Source organism: Fukomys damarensis, unplaced genomic scaffold, assembly GCF_012274545.1.
Source record: "Fukomys damarensis isolate Sample0158 unplaced genomic scaffold, DMR_v1.0_HiC HiC_scaffold_27, whole genome shotgun sequence".
In the NCBI taxonomy this organism is placed as follows: Eukaryota; Metazoa; Chordata; class Mammalia; order Rodentia; family Bathyergidae; genus Fukomys; species Fukomys damarensis.
Genome location: NW_022900939.1, coordinates 10689898 through 10706371, shown reverse-complemented (window position 1 = coordinate 10706371; position 16474 = coordinate 10689898). Strand labels below are relative to the sequence as shown.

The window sequence follows — 16474 nt, the reverse complement described above, 5'->3', positions numbered from 1 at the left end:
GGTAAAACCTACAAGTACTAAAAAAACAAAACAAAAAAAAGACCTAGTGACTGTAAGTGATTTTTCCTAAAGATATTTCTCAAAAGTGAGTTGAGAATAGATTCCTCTGATTCCTATATAAATGAATACAATGATATTTCTTTAGTGCTATCATGACTCAGCTATCATGAGCCTGGCAGGAAAGCTTACACATCACACATTTTAAATATTATAGTGTAAAAGCCTTAAAACATGCATCAGGCTTGAGAAGTGCTCCATGGAATAGTGTCCGCTTGTCATGCACAGAGTCTAGGCTCAATCTGTAGCACCTCTAAAAAAGCCTCACTAAACTTAAAGAATTAGGATTGTACAGCATTTTTCAGTTTGCTCCCTGCACACAGTGACATTAATAGGAAATTAAAAACAGAAGAAAATTTGGAAAATTCACACATAAATATGTAGTTAAGCTATGCACTTCTAAATAATAAATAGGTAAAAAAAAGAAACCATGAACAGATTAGATTATATCTTGGGATATGTATCAATGAATATTCAATATACCAAAACAACTTCTGTGATGAAAGATAAACAAGCATGTTATTGGATAAGGGAGTATGATTTTCAAAATTTCAAATTAATAGTTGAACCTAAACCCAAGATGTGGCTTTTCTATAAAATGGAATACTACTCAGCCATAAAGAATGCGAAATTAGAATCATTCATAGGAAAATGGATACATATTGAAGGCATACTCCTAAGTGAAATAAATGTTTACACGTATGTGTAAATACCGAATAGTTTCTCTGGTGTGAAAAACTATAATAGTACACAAGATCCTAATGGGATAATTGACAAGGTGAAATAGGAAGAAAAGGGCTAAAGGTGTAGGGAAAGTGGAAATAGTAGGGGAAAGGTAATAAGGGAAAAGAAAAAATATGAGAAAATGAAAAAATGGAAATAAAGTGTTTGTAAATGGAGAGGGGAGGAATGGGTGAAGGGAGGGCAAGGGACAAGGGGAAAAAATGAGAACCAGGACCTGTCATGTAAAGGTACAAGATCCCAATAATGAATGTAACTGTATTGTATACCTAAAATGCACCAATAAACTCAATTAAAAAAATAGTTGAATCTAAACCTAAAAAAAAGAAGAAAAGAAAAATAATGACATAGAAGAGCTACCTAAACACAAAATAAGCAGAAGGGTAATAATAATAATAATAATAATAATAATAATAATAATAATTGGAACAGAAGTAAATGAAGCAGATATTGGAAAATAATAGAAAAAATGAATCAAAAGCCCAATTATTCATTGAAAAGATCAACAAAATTGGCAAAATTTTGTTAAGAGAGAAAAGTTTAATTACTAAAATTACAAATAAATGTCATACTACTACTAGCCTAACAGAAAATAAAAGATTTTGAAGAAAGACCACGAACAATTTTACATCAACAAATTAAAATCTTAGATAAAATGGATCAATCTGTAGAAAGTCACAAACTACCAGACAAGATCTTTAAAAATAGTAAAAAGTGTGACTAGACCATAACCACTAAATAACTGAATTCATGATTTTAAAATTTTTATAAATAAGAGCCTAAAACAATATGGCTAGTGGATTCTACTGGAAATTAAAAGAAATATTAATGCCAAGTCTTATTTATCAATAGTACCTCAATACATGAAACTCTAGAAAAAATATAAATGAGGAGAATGGTTCTCACTTTTTCATTAGCTGCATTTCCCAGATACCAAAACCAGAAAAAGATACCCCAAGACAAGTGTCTTAGTTAAAGTCTCATTGCTGAGGCAAAGTACCTCCCACCCACTAGTTCAAAGAGCAAAGGTTTATTTCAGCTGACAATTTGTAGAGGATTCAGTCCTCATCAGCTCTCTTGAAGGCAGAAACAGTCCATGGTAGGGTAGGCAGGAGACAGCATAAGGAAGCCTCACTCTCACTCCTACCCCACCAGGCTTGCAGGCCTTTTGGATGGTGCCACCCACACCCAAGGCGGGGCTTCCTATTTTCTGCACCCAGATGTCTGATAAACCAGTTAGCGGACTAATCCAATACCACAGGGCCGTAAAACCAGGATTACGCCCTTGATCTACATCACACATTCTACACCCAGTCACCCACGAAAAGCACCACCTATGAGGCCATAAGGATCTGTGGGGGACATTTAGATACAAGTCACAACAGTGGGGAAAAAAAAAAGAACAGACCTATCTCCTTCATGAATAAAGATGAGAAAATCCTCATCAAAAGACTAGCAAACCAAATCTTGTAACATAAAAAAGTTTGACTACACATTATACAAAATATCCAGAATAAGAATGTATAAAGGAAATTAGTGGTTGCTTAGGGTTGGGGGAGTTAGGTTAGCAATTACGGCTAATTAGTTAAAAACTTATTTGGGGGATGAGGAAAATAGAAAGAACATGGTGGCTGCAGAACTGTGAAACAGTAAAACTATTGAATTATATAGACGTCATGAGTGGGTGAATTTTATAATATATAAATTATATTTCACCAAGTCTCTAAAGTGTTACAGCCGTAAATGGCAAAGATCTTTAATTGGAAGTTGATGGTCAAACAACTGTTAGAAAGGGGATTTCTGGGAGTTTGGGATGGTGTAACACTTCATTTTCAGCTCACTTATTTTGTCTTCAAAGAATCTTTCCGCAGTTTTACCGATATGATGACAAAATGATCATGTGCTTAAGACAGTAGTACACTTTGAATTTTGAATGTCCCCAAAGATCCAGGCATTGAAGGGTAGCTGGCCACCCTGTGGCGCTACTGAAAGTGGTGGAACTCTTATGAGATGGCGCCTACTAGAAGGAGGGGAGGTCATGGGAGTGTGCTCTCAATAGGGACGCTGGGAATCTGCGCCTTCCGGTCTCCGTTTTGCTTCCCGTCCTCCGTAAGATAAACAGGACTCCTCTGTCCCAAGCCCCTTCCATGATGTGCCAAACTAAAACACTTCCAAAGCAATAGGGCCACGTGACCATGGATTAAAATTTTCTGAAACTACGGGCAAAATATTTTTTCTTCCTCATGCTTTGGTAATTTCAGGTATTTTGGCACCATGATATAAAGCTGAGAACTTCATACAATGAGTGACTTGTCACCAACAACTAGCTAGAGTGTCTTAATAATGAAAAACTGACCATCGTTAAATACTGTTTTAGGTAAGGTTCAGCGATATTTCTATAATCTAACCTCCCCCACTCCTTGTACTGTACCATCTTTTCTAATATGGAGGATCATTGGGTTGGTTAAATTATAGATACTAATAATTCAAAATAATTGACTTATCCTTTTTCAGTGAGAATAAGATAGAGAGACATCTTGACAATTTTTAAAAGGATTCCCTTCCCTCTTTCTAACTCACTTGACCTTAAGGGACAAAAATGACTTATCTGAAAGGTAACAATGGGAGAAGGAAGATGTGCAATTAACCATTTGTGTCCTCCTTGTGGAGCTTTGCTTACTCTGACAGTGTACTTACTTCATTTCATTTCATTGTAGCAAAAATACCTAAGAATTCAGTTTATTCTCTATATGAATTTGTTTTCTTTTTGGTACCAGGGATTGAACTCGGGACCTTGTACTTGAGAGGCAGGCAGTGTGGAGCTAGTGAGCTAAATCCCCCGCCAATCTATATGAATTTCTAAATGCCCATACTTCTGTGTTCTCATAACTGAGGCTCAGTGGAGTGAGTGAAATATTTTCTTGTTACCTCTCCGGGTTTACATCTAACATAAAGATTAGTTTATGGGTAAATTGGTTCAAAGACTAGGCTTGAGATGAAAGAAGAATAGAGAGAATTTAAAAGTCAATATCTATCTCCAATCTATCATTATTAGTAACAAAGCTAATATTTAATTCCTGTTTCAATTCTTAAATTTTTCTAAAATAGAAGTGAAAAGGTGGGTGTAATTCAGAACCCTCTTTAAAAGGGAGCAGCAAATCAGAGGTAGATCAGAGCATTGACTGTCTGGGACATGGGAAGGTCACCTGTCATGAGTATCACAGCCACAGAAAAGAGCTTAATTGGCTCAGCCAGTTGTCCATACTTGAGAAAAGTAAGTTTTAAAACAGCAGTTGACAGTAGGTGATAAATTCATTCTCTAAAATAAATGTTACCAGGATCACAAGGGAACTACAATGCTGCTGAAGCCCCTATCCTGCAACAGAACCAGGCAGAGCATCAAGTAAATGGCATGATTACTGCCTGTGTACAAAACGAGATACTCACTAGCTCCATATGGAAGCCAGCTAGCACACAGCTTCTGTGTCCATCCTCACTTTTGACTATTCCTGCTCTCCAAGGATAGGCCTCCATCTGTCCAGAAGTATTTAACTAGGCTTCTGCCTAGAGGCAAGAAGCTACGCCACATGTCTAGCCTTTATGTAACATACTCCAAGTGCGCTTCCACACTGTTTATTCAGTGATGGCTCTGAGATTCCTCAAGAGAGGAACAGAAGGTGAAATGGGGAGCAGTTCAGTTCCCTTTTCCTGTGCAGTTGCTATTCCATGCTGGAGTCGTTCATCAGTCCTTATTCTCTTTTACCTGAACCCTAAATTCATTTTATATTTCCATGACAGACCAAAAGGTGCATTCGATCAATTTCCCCTGGGCACATTCCCTCCTTGCAGGCATTATTGCCTCTAGGATTTATCAAAACTGTGTATTCATCTCTCCTTTAAATGTTTCTTTGTAGCCCTTTGTATTGGTGACATTGATACTCTTACCTCAGAGCTGTAATTGAAATAAATAGTGCCCAATTGTATTCTGAACATATTTTTCTCTATGCCGACCAATTCACATTCTCTGCAAAATTCAAATTGCATGGAGATGAATATTAATAACCACATTAGTATGTAAAGGTAGAATTGAGATTGATGTATGATAGATGCTCCAAATGGGACGTGAAGAAATACATATCTTTTCAATAACTCCAGATTCTCACTACCCAACTTGCCACTTTTGAGACATGTATTGTTTAATTTAATTCTAATGATTTTGACTTACAATTGAGAGAATACTTGGGGAAAATGTCTAGCCAGTGGCAGAAGAAATCAAAATCCACTACCTATCTTAATCAACACATTATTTCCCTTTATATTGGTGTGTAAAAGATCATTTCAGGATTACCAATGTATTAAGGAAAAACACAGGAAAGTGAAGGAAATAAATAATAACAAATGAAAAGTTATAATAAGAAAATACTATCTTTAGACTGGAATATTCTCTCTGTGTCTAATGTTATCAATGAAAATAGATCAGTGCTCACACTTATGTTGGGGACAATTCAGATTTGTAAAGATAAATTTAAAAGCTTTTAGAGAAAGTCTGGAAGTGTGGAACTGAGGAGATGGGAAGTCATTGTGGCCATGTAAGAGGGAAGGAAAGAAAGAAGAAAGCTAAAAAAGAAGACAAAACATCTGATTGGTTTAAATACACTTAAAGTCTTTATATTGGAAAGTACTGCACTGTCTTCAAAGTTCAAAATGTAAGTTAGAACACGCATGCTTAAAGCTACCCTGAATCGACATCTAAAAAGTCAAGCAAGGGCCGGGGATTTAGCTCAGTGGCACCTCGCTTGCCTGACACACACAAGGTCCTGAATTCTATCCCCAGTACCCCCCTCAAAAAAGTCAAAAGATCAGATTGTTAAGCTTTTTGTGTCATTCTGAAAAGAATTGTGTGAGGATATACTACGCATGATTTAAAAGGTAACACTACAATAAAATAAATCACATAATAACATATATGGAACATAAAATAACTCACAATATTATAAAAGAAAATTAAAAATGCAGAGAAATAATTTTAACAATAAATTGTATCCATTGTCTAAATATAAAATTAAGAGCTGTAATATTAAATATATAATGAAAGCATATGTTTCTATTTAAAAAATTACTCTCACACTAAACTGAATATTGCTTACCAGGAGATACAGGATCTGCTGTAGAGCCAGGTGCTTGTATCATTCATCTTTATATCTTAAGTGCTTACATGTTTAGTATACACAAATGCCTTGTAGACATATTTTATTTTAACTCAGCCAAATCAAACTATTTTCCATTCCCTTAGGTATACTGTCACATCTGGCCTAGGAAACAGAATAAACATTAACTTCTTTTTATACTCTCCCTCCAGAGAGTTACCAAATATTTTTATTCTCTTAGTCTTCAGTGACACTTCAATTCACTGAATGTCCCAAATCCATTGTCCTAACTTGGAAACTAATTATCACCCAACTAACTGCTCTCAGAGAACTTTACTCTCCTCCAATTAATACTGAGCTTTGCATCACTCACCTTTCTTAGTGTGGAAACACAATATTCAGTGCCCACACCTTAGAGAAAGAAAACTTCAGTTGATCTCACGATTGAGGGGCATTCAGAACATGGTCAGCTATTTCCAAGGCAGAATCTTTATGAAGAAAGGGCAAGGCAGAGTAAAATGCTTCATAGTCGTCAGATGGCAAAGTAGGGGAACGACTCTGAGAAGATGGAGGCCAAGAATCATATATAATACCAAAGTCTCCATGACCAACACAGACACATTCAAAAGCAGGAATTTATTAATGCAATTAATTTAACATACAATAATTAACAGTCAAAATCCACCCCTTGCCACTTGAACATCCAAACATATTTCCTTAAACCATACTTAATTTCCAAATACACACACAACAATGTGCCCAAAATGAAAACAGCTCTTTTCCAGAAAACAAAGTAATCTGTACCCCAGAGTTGCAAGATTTGCAGCATTTTTCAAAAGTTCAAGTCGCAGTCTCTTCTGAGACTCAAGGCAAAGTCTTAATTGTGAATCTATGTAAAAATTAAAAACAAGTTATATAATCTGAAGAGAAAGGGTAAGCATTCACATTTCAAAACGGACTAACAGGAAATAGAAAATAACCAAACTAAAGCAAGTTAAAAATCAGCAGGACAAACATTAAGTCCTAGCATGTGTTAGTGAAATGTGAATTACAGAGGGCTTAGATAGCCCTACTTGTAGGGCCCTGTTAGTTGCAGCACACGAGGCCTCTGTCTTAGACTGGATTCACTTGTAGCCTGTAACTTTTCTCCCCAGACATTCCATATCCCGGTGTCTCTGGTTCCCTGCGTTCTTCACTGCACCTTGCACTTCGTTCTCCTAGCTTCACATATTACCCTTTGAAGGGCGCCTTCCTTAGATTCCCAGGCCTTCCTTTGAAATCTGTGTGGAGGTTGCCCTGGACCCAGAACGTTTGCATTGGAAGAAAAATCAGCGTCAAGGGGCTGATGCCAAGGTCTACTACCAGGCAAAACAGTATCCAGGCCCTCTTTGACAATGGTATCATCATCTTCTGAGTTTTTGGGTGCTTGAGCCCAGTGTACTGAATCTCATGGAACCAATTCCATTGTAGCCTCTTTTTAAAAAGAAGTCGCATGAATTATCTCCTCAGCTCCTCAAATGAAGGGTTTATACTTTTCCAACCTGAATCTCCAAATTCTCCCAAACTCCTCTAGGAAGTCAGTTTCAAAGTCTTATGAAAAAAATATGGTCAGGTATAGTCACAGCAACAACTGAACTTCTCTTGTACTGGTTTTCTGTATTAGTCATTTTTCCAATTGTTGCCTACAATGGGCAGTAGCCAAAACCTAGAGGACAGTCTCTGTTTGGCTCATTGATAACTAATTTGGGGAATTTAACCCATGCTCTTCAGGTGCCAAGGCAAAAACATCACAGGGGAAGGATATGGTGAATCAAAGATGCTCATTAGTTCAGGATGGGCAGAATGGAGAGCAATGTCAGAGAAGAAAGAGGCCACAGGGTATATAGATATATATTGCTTAGAGTCACACCTCTAAGACCACACAGACATACTTAAAAGTATGCTTTGGAAATCTGCAAGGAAGTTCTTAATACATTCAAGTTGAAAAACCTGATGAATGCTAAAAGTCTGTCATTAATTCCATTATTTATATGCAAAAATTTGATCTTGTGTATTATAAAAACCCTTTATAACATCTTACTTAAAAATTACTAGTTTTCTTATAATATCCATTTTATCTTTTTTCTGTAGCTATGTAATGCACAATTCTCACTTACTATTGAATAAAATAAGAAAAATTATCTTTGTGCTATGTTCTGGATAATAGAACTGAAATAAAAATGGTTATCACACTTTTAACACATGTATTTGAAGAGCAGACAATATTTCACTACTTTATTGCTGACAAGCTAAACGGGAAACATCATTACTTCACTGTAAATAGCTATAAAAATAAAAAGCTACAAAGGATGAAGATGATACTGGGTCCTTAATAAAAATAGGATCTTCTTTACTAGCCATTAATTATATATGTTTGTATGTGAAAAAACAAGCTACTATCATATTTACAACATTGCAATCCTGGATTTTCTGTCATTCATCTAATTTGCCTACTGGATGATCCATGATCCTTCGATGCCTATCAATGTTTTGATAAAATCTGGTATTATATATTTAGGTAAAATCTGGAATTATAACAATTTTATAACTATATTTCACCTTATAAAAATATATGCTTGTCATAGTGACAGCGATATTTATTTTCCTTTCTGTTATCCATAAAATGTTACTATTCTTTTCTGCCATCTTCTTCCCCTACTTGTTTTCTAAGCTGTTGGTTTTCCTATCCTTCTCTCAGTACAGTATTCAATGAGTAAATTGAGTAGAAATAAAATTACCTTTTGCAACGAAATTATTTTCTTTTGAAGGCATTGACTTCAGCATCCTATCAAATGATTAAGAGAATCTAGTATTCCAAATCACATTGAAAGTCTTCAAATTTTATGCCATGTCAACTCCACCTAATCGTTATTATATTTTGATATATCCACCTTTACTTCTTAAGAGGGCTGGAAATTAGAAGTGAATTTACTTCCATGGTTTTTGTTTGTACCTTATACTACAATATCTACTCCTAAGAGCGGACATATTAATCACTAAATTCTTTAGGAGTAATAAGCCTAGATAACAAGATATACACACACCGATGAACACACACACAAAGGCACAGGCACACACGAGTAGGAAATTATCAATGTATTATTCTCTTTATGTTAATTGTCTTAGATCTGGAAAAACAAGTCACCGAATGTTTTCAGTGAAGGTCCTCCTCAGAGTATCTATACACAATCAATGACTTAATCTGTAAGTGTTCTCTTACTCAGTGTCTCCGTACTAACTTCCTGTTATGATGGAGTCCAAATCCAAATTTGATAAATAATTTCCAATTATATCCAATTTAGATGCTTTGTGCAATTCATTTTAAAAATCTATCACTTTCAGTGGCCTCATTCCTGATCTTATTGTACTGCTTCTCATCGTTTGGAGCAGTGATTGGCAGCCTTCATGAATCTATCAGTGGCTTAAGGGTGCCCATCTCCATCAGAGGGGAAAAATGACAAAAGGAAACATTATGCCTCATTAAGTGATATTACAGACACTGCTGTGCTCTAATCTGTAATTGAAAATAATTTCAAAATCATACAAAGCTCGGCCTCCTGTGAATTCTCTAACACCTTCAAATTCAGACTCACTTTTAAGACGTTTAATGATGACATTATACAGCCAACCTATTGAAGCAGAAAAGCTGCGTCTCTCCATTCTTAGAGCTGGAGCAGACACGTTAGAGACAAAGCAAAAGTAGCTGCAGAGAATGAAAAATGGTGATTCACAAGGCTCTCCTGGGAGTCTGAGTTTGGGGGCAATTTCACTGCTGTCAGATGCTGTCTAACACAGAGTGCCTACACAGCCAGGAGTCCTTGTTTTTGCTGCTACCTAGCAAAAGCAGCTACTGCTTTGTGCACTGACTACCTTTTCACCTCTCAGGTTTTTTATACCAGGTGAAAGTTGAATCACTTCCATGACTCAGCACCGAGATTGCATTATTCCTGCAAAAGCTGAAGACTGGAGATAGACAAAAGGCATGCACTATCTCTGGCTGACAATCAAGTTCCTTTCAGCAACAGTGCACTTTCATGGGAGGAAAAAAGGCTAAAAAAGGCAAGCAGCAAGATGATGGCAGGGTCTTTCCATAGTTACAGTATATCAGTGGTTTATTTTTCATCAAAAATCTCAGTGCTATTTTCCTCCTGGAAGCAGTTAGTGGTCTCATTGGAACCAAATCCAGCTGCCAAGGTTGAGTTTCTTTGCATCTTCTATTATATGAGCAAATAAACTTAGAACACCACACCACATTTATATGTATGGTTTCTTTACTACAAGACCTAATATCTGAAGGGAAAAGCAGAATAAAGCAAATGAGGTAGGGAAACTAAACCCTATGGCAGACAAGAATTTAAATAAATGAAAATGACATGGACAAAAATGTTATGATCATGGACAACAAAATGAAAGATGTGGAGAAGAAAAGGACTATGGTGAAATTTCTTAAGCAGCAGAGAATGACTCTCTGTGTGAATTGATATATCATTCGGAGAGATTTGAAGGGTTTTTCTTACATTATTAAACTTCTGAAAATCCTAAGAAATACCTATGCTTCAGTTGAAAGTCAGGTCACGTTTTAAATAAAATAGCAATGTTCTTTGGTAAGCAACACGAAGTTCACTAAAATTGGATCACCTTTGAAGGGTGTAATGAAACAAAATCCCCAGACTTTTTCTCCTACAGATAAGCACTTAAAAGATGCCTCTTGAAGGAAAAAGCTTTGCCCTTTTCTCCCTGCTGTCCTGAGCACCTAAAACATGAAGTGTGTCTTGGATGCTGGAATGTGAGAGGGTCCATCACTGACTGGCTATCGGAATGAATGAGTGAGTGACTGAGACTGACTATGGCGATAATTATAACCAGGCACCAAAAGAGCCGGATGCGTTTTCTCAGAACATAGAAAAATGAGGCAATTCTGTTTCTACATCCATCACAGGCCAAAAATACGAACAATTTTCGCAGCCAAATATACCTGTGCTATATACAGTTTTCCAAAACACTATTACTGTAAAGACCCAACCCTAACGTTTGGATTGATGAGCATACATAAAAAAATCTAAAAAGAAAATAAGCAACTTTCTGGTAAGTGTCTTCAGACTCTCAACTGGCTTGCTCAAGGACACAGTAGTGGTAAAGCCAGAAGGAGGGATGAGAAGCTCTGAGTGTCTGGGCTTTAGTGGAGGTTATGGAAAGAGGCTGGGCTTCAAAGGCAGGCCAGTCTGGGACTGAATGAAGACTTCCACAAAGGAAAAGGATGCAGCCTGGTGTAGTCCCTTGCCATACTGCCTAGCTTTTATGTTTTGTTTATTTGTTTGTTTGTTTGTTTTGGTTTTGTGAGACAGGGTCTCACTACTAGTTGAGACTGATCTGGAATGCACTCTGTAGCCCAGGCTGGGGATCTTAGTGATCCTCCTGCCTCAGCCTCCCAAGTGCTGGGATTATAGGCGTGCACCACCACACCCAGCTTCCTAGCTTTGAATCTCAATTCTCCCACTCATAGCTGTGTGACCTCAAGCAAAACATATTACTTCTTGGAACCTTGTTGTTTCATGTATCAAATGGGGATAATAAGAAACTACTGCAAAAATTTGCCATCAAGATAAAATGAATCAGCACAACTGAAATGTTGAGAATAGTATCTGATACATAGTAAGTACTCAGTAACTAAAATTATTGTGGTTTATTGTCAAGACTGTTGTCACCTGTGTGTCTCTTGTCTAAAACGTATAATACTGTCACCATTTCTTACCACTTCATATTCTATAAAAATTTTCCTAAAAATTCTCTAATTAGTTTTGCAAAAATATTATATTGGGTGGAGATGACTTTTAAAGTATAGAACAGATGAGGCATCAATTGAAAATACACCTATGAAATAAAATAAGAATAATGCCTAATGACTAAAAATGGTTCTGATTTGTGCAAAATAAGCATACATACACATAAACTCTAAAAATTTTTTTGATAAAAACAGTGAGGTATGCAAAGGGGAAAGGGAGTAAAACTGAGGAAGAAGACAAGGTGGTCAACATCATACAGTGTGAACTTTTCTTGTGCACGTCCATTTATCTCTCAACATTCTTTACAGATTAAACAGACAAATCTTCCTAAACAAGGAGAATGCTGTATTTTCAGTAAAGTGTGTGTAAGTGGCCCAAAATAACATCTGGTTTAATATTACATTGTGTGAATGACACAAGCCTCTGAATTCTAACTATTAAATATTGGTACTACCAAGGAGGGCTGAAACCAAACTTCTTGAGAGTCGATTTAAAATCTGATGCAGAAACGATGACATAAGATACTTCTGGTAAAAAGGAAGAAGTGAGGCTAAAACACTGTATTTGGCTTCTGTCTATTATTTAGGGACAACTGGTAGCAAAGATTTTCTTCTGAAGTTCAGAAAAAAATCTTGTAGTCCAGATTACTTGATGTTATCTAAATTGAAGTTGTGGGTTTCAGATTTTTCATTGTCTTCTTTGCTATTGTCTCAATGTACTTTATCTTTATTGACAAATAAATGCATCATTTATTTATAGAAAATATATAGTATGTTAAGGTAATCTGAGACTCTTCTAAAGGTTTACATAAAAACTAATAAATTAAATTCAACAAAGCAGTAGTGAATTCTAATTATTGGCCAGCCATTGTGCTTTATCAGTATATGGGAATAAAAAAGATAATAAGATTTCTTCTCTCAAAGGCCTTACAAATGTAAATGAGAATAGAAAAGTAATATAAACATTCCTTCTGGTAATCGAAATTATTTTAGATAGAAGACTTTATTTTACTAGTCATTAAAATGGAAATGTAAAAAGTATAGGAACAGAAAGAAAAATTTACTAACTCACATATTTAACAGACTCATGCGCTACTGATGAGATTAATTCACTTATCTAAAGAACTCTATAGTAGAGTTTATATCCACTGGAATTTATCAGTAGTACTAAATGATAGGTTTATTTTTTATTTTTTAATTTCTACCTTCAGGGATCTACTTTGGTTGTATTCAAACTCTGTATTCATAAAACAAATCAAAAATAGAACCAGGATGAAATTGCCGAATGTTTTATATCATTCTTATTGAAGCAATAAAGTACTTCATACAGTAGTCAGCAAGGAGGCCTATAATTTACTCTTCTGTGATTTACTGGTTTAATTGGTTCCTGTGTCTATCACTGATCAGCTCACTTTGGTTGAGGAGGAGATGAGACACGCTGATCAACCTCCAGATCTGAGCATCTGTAAATCTTCCCAACCTCCTTGCTTACAATGGAGGGCAGGCACATTCCTGCTGTTGTCTATGAATGCTGTTGGAGAGACACAGGTGTAATTGTGTGTGTGTGCATGTGTAGTAGAGGTGGCGAGTTTAGTGGCATGGTGCCATGACGGCATATGGATGGTAGGAAGACAACCGACAAATGTGGACTGTAGTTACTGAACTCAGTTTAAATTTGTGGCAAAAAGAGCAAGTGGTCATCTCAAAATTAATAGTTTGTAAAAAGTTAATGATACATTGGTTTTTGCACAGTATTTCTAAGGATAAATGGGAACTTGTACTATCCCTGTTAACAATGTACTGTAAAAAGTCAAAGTACTGAAAAAGTTGGGCCACTTCTTTCAAGAATAGTGGGCAAAATTTCCTAACGTGTATGCCAAGGATTATTCAGCCTTCAAAATGCTCAATGTACAGAGAGTTACTTGATCAAATCTATTAGCACCATTGTATGCTATATCTTCTCTGGAAGGGTCATACTTGAAATTAGCCCATTAAAGGCTTTAAACAGGATTATGGTAAATAATTGGGTTTAATTCACCATTTCTAAACTTATTTGAACACATAATCTCTTTTCAGAATATCTAAAACAGGTATAGAAGTTGTTCTAGGCATTACAATAAGTAATAGTCCCTGTCTTAAGAATTAACAAGAGAAATATCCTTAAAATATATTTCCTATAAACTAAAATACTGAGTGTTATACAGTATGCAAGCATATTATCATGCTTTTTCACTCAGTTACTATAATTTGGTGCACTTCAATTATTACTATCACTTTACATATTACAAAGTATTAGAGCTATCAAATAACTACAAAAATAACCTGAGAATTATACATATGATGAGAATTTGACTCCAGCTTTTATTGATGAGCTATTATTTGTTTTTCTAAGAGAATACAAATTCAATATTAGAGTAAGATATGAGGCCAAGGAAAGATTATTTCTATAAAGGGTTCAATAGAAAAGTCTAAATAATTTTACTACAATTAGCTACAATTGTATAATATTCCTTCATTTATTCTCCATTTCCTTTCAAATTATTAGTATATATTTGTAATAATAAATATATTCCCTGTGAGTTGTTTTCCATATACATATCATATCTCGATCGCTTTTACTTCCTCCTTCCTTCCCTGTGCATTTTAGTCTAAACCACAATGCTTTTGAGACACAGGTCTGAATGCTTCATGTTTAACAAATAAATATGTGATAATTTACATGTTTATAAACTATACTTCTGTTTAATGAAGGATAACTATTTGAGTCAATTCACACAAGCTTATTCAGTCTAAAAGGAAAAGATGCAGCTACAGCACTATTAGCAAGGAAAAAAAAATCTATGTATTAGATTTTTAGAGGGACTTCCAAATTCCTAGGACCTCTCAACATTTGCATGGTTCTGGATATGGACTCTGATGCTGACTTTCTATAGCTAGGTTGGCGGTTGAGAATAGACCTGGAATACTTATCTAACAAAGAGGTGAAAGAATTTTCTGCACAGCAAAGGAAACAACCAAGTAAAGAGACAACTTGTAGAAAGGGGAAAAAATCTTTGTCACCTCTGTCTGTACCAACGGATAAATATACATAATATATAAAGAACACAATAACAACAAAAAGAGCAAATAATCCAAACAATAAATGAGCTACTGATTTGAACGATACTTTTCAAAAGAAGCAGAACAAATGGCCAATGTATGAAAAAAAATCAACATATTTAGCCACTGGAGAAATGAAAACCAAATCTACATTAAAATTTAACTTCACCCCGGTCATAATGACTGTCATGAAGAATAAAAAACAAAAACAAACAAACAAACAAAAAAAAACAGTAAATGTGAGGTAGGATGTGCATGGAAAAAGGAACAGTCTTATGGGGAGAATGTAAATTAATATGGCAATTATGGAAGTCAGTATGGAGAATCCACCACACAATAAAATATAAGACTACAATTCAACCCGTCCACACCACTCCTTCGTATATAATTTATAGAATTAAAGTACATATACCGTGAAGTGTGATGTACAAATATGGAAAAAACTTAAAATAAAAATTACAATAAATGACATATTGCCATTAATCCCCCTCAAAATACCACCCCCTGCATTCTTGCCAGTATCTGAAGGAGTCCTATAAGTCCTATAAGGAGTGTTTTTACTTGCTTTGTCATGGTTGCCTCAATGTCCTGAATCAATTCAAAACTTTTTGGCTATGGAAAGAACCAGAGGTATAGATGATGGGACACCACAATGTTAAAAGTGATTGAAATATTCACTGTACACTTTGCCCACCTATTATAGAAGGTTATCGACATACTCATATTTCATTACAGTGTAATTCAAAATAGCTATGTTATAGAGACAGCTTAACCATCAATGGATGAATAAATAAAGAAATGTGAAGCATAGATATGAATTATTTAATCATGAAGAGGAATCAAATCACATCATTTACAGAAAAATGGATGAGACCAGAAATTATCATGTTAATCAAAATAAATCACTTATGGTGGAAAGTTGGTACATGTACATAACACATCTTAATTTTTTTCTCATCCCTTTCCTCTTCCCTCTATCTCTTATATTTGTAAATAAGAGGAAAAAAGTTGGCATAAAATTAGAAGACAGACTATTAGAGAAAAAGGAGGGGAGGCATAAGGGAGGGTAATAGAGAGATTGACATGATCAAAGCATGTTTATGCATTTCTGATTATATTCTTTGACATCACATATTCTGTATAATATATGTTTCTAAGAGAATTGTGTGTTTGCAAGCATAGTTTTAAACAGGGAATGCATTATGAAACTACGCATAAGTCAGTAGTGACATAGTGAGAAATTTCCTACTTTTAAATACTAGTAGGACTTGAAATGCACTGAGAATAGTGTTTCTTTGAGCCATGTGGCTTATGGAAAACAGTGAGAAGCAAGGCGAAGGCATGTTATTTGCAACATGACAGACTTTTTTCTTGGGATATCACTGTTGTTTTAGGGTTTGCTGGGAAAGTAGGAACTCCTAGAAGCACACATCGGACAAACTGTGCACAGTTGTGAGAGGGCATGTGAGTGTACATCTGTGTTACACATTTTTCCAAATCCTGGTCACCCAGAGACTGGGTTTAATGGGCAGGGAAATTGGGAGGAATGAGACTCTGCCTCTCATATTATAGAACTTTGCCTGGTTTTTTTTTTTTTTTTTTTTTTTTT

General features: G+C 35.5%; 1 protein-coding gene across 2 annotated transcripts in view; it reads right to left on the bottom strand.

The window, feature by feature from the left end:
• The window catches only part of Lrrc4c (leucine rich repeat containing 4C), a 1134576-nt gene that overhangs the window by 298204 nt on the left and 819898 nt on the right, over window positions 1-16474 (bottom strand). The window lies entirely within an intron of this gene.